This window comes from Aureococcus anophagefferens (genome assembly GCF_000186865.1).
Source record: "Aureococcus anophagefferens unplaced genomic scaffold AURANscaffold_96, whole genome shotgun sequence".
Taxonomy (NCBI): Eukaryota; class Pelagophyceae; order Pelagomonadales; family Pelagomonadaceae; genus Aureococcus; species Aureococcus anophagefferens.
Window position 1 is genome coordinate 8,143 of NW_008705646.1, and position 1,655 is coordinate 9,797.

Consider the following 1,655-nt stretch of genomic DNA (forward strand, 5'->3'; position numbering starts at 1 on the left):
GGGATCGAAGGGAGGGAGGACCAAAGGGAAGGGCTAGGGTAGTGGAGCGAGGAGCACGATCGGGAGGATCGGCCTAGTGCCCCATACCACGCCTAAGCCAGCGGCCATGTGACCCAGCGCAGCTCCTCCGAAGAGGCCGTCGCCGGCGCCACATCGCCACCCACGTCACCGAGAAAGCGCATCTCGTCGCCGTCGTCTCCGCTACTGCCGCCGTCGTCGAGCGATTTTGCTTAGCCGCGGCGCAGGGAGGAACCGAAGGGAGGGAGGATCAAAGGGAAGGGCTAGGGTAGTGGAGCGGGGAGCGGGAGCACGATCGGGATTTTGCTTAGCCGCGGCGCAGGGAAGGACCGAAGGGGGAGAGAACATCGGGATTTTGCCTGTTGCGAGTGCGAGTGAGTGTAAGACGAGTGAGGCGACGAGCGTGGAAGAGATCATGGACCCGGAACTGATCAAGAAGAAGCGAGAGTACGAGGCGCGAAAAACTCGTACAAAGCTGGCGCTCAACATATGCACGATTTGCGGGAAGAAGGATGCCCGGCCCTGTAAAGGGTGCGGCACGACGGCCTACTGTTCGACGGACTGCCAACGCATCGACTGGCGCGACCGGGGCCACCGGAAGGTATGCAAGAAGATCCAGGCCGCGGCGGCGGCGCGGGCCGAGGCGCCGACGCCCCCGCCGTCGCCGCCGCGGGACGTGTTCTACGGCCCCGCGCCGCGGTCGCACGCCGACGAGGTCCGCGCGCGCATCGCGGCGGAGCACGAAGCTGCTCGTGCCCTGCGGGAGGCGAACCCGGAGCCCGAGCCGCTGTCGGCGCGGTACGGGTCACGGTGCCCGATCTGTCTCGAGGAGTGGGACGTGAATGACTCGGGCGTGTTTCGCGTCTGTTGCTGCCGAAAGGTCTGCCGATCGTGCGAGCGCAAGATCGGCTTCGACGCGTGTCCCCTCTGTCGCATACCGTGCGCAAAGACCCACGCGGAACGCCTCGCGCGCCTTCGCCGCCACGTGGAGAACGAAGTGCCGGAAGCGATTACGTGTTTGGGAGATGCGTACCGCCGCGGTCGCTACGGTCTCGTGAAATCCGAAAAGAAAGCCGCGAAGATTTACCGGCGCGCCGTGGAGCTCGGCAACGTGGACGCGATGATACACCTTGGATTATTGTACGAGAACGGAAGTGGCGTCAAGCTGGACAAGAAGAAGGCGATGAAACTGTATCGCGCGGCCGCAGACCGAGGCGACGCGGTCGCGCAATTCGATTTAGGGGTTTTACTTGAATCTGAGAAGAAATTTGAAGAATCTATCCGGTACTACGCGCTCTCGGCGGATCAAGGCGATACCGATGCGGAGTATTGCCTTGGCCTTTGTTACAGGGACGGACGAGGCACCAGGGCCACACAAGGGCGAGGGGCCGACCCGAGAACCCGCGAAACCCTCGGGAGGGTAAGGGTGAGGGGCCGCCAAATTCCCAGAACCCTTGGCTCGGGTACGGGTGCGGGTACCGACGAAAAGCCACGGGTGCGAGGGACGCCCCTTACCCTCGAGGGTGTCCCGCGCCTGGCCGACCTCCTGATTTCCGTTCGAGGGCGTGTAATGCAGCTGCCAGGTTGTCGGGTCGATCCAAAAGCAGCTTAATTTGCGCGTCCGAATCCAAATTCGG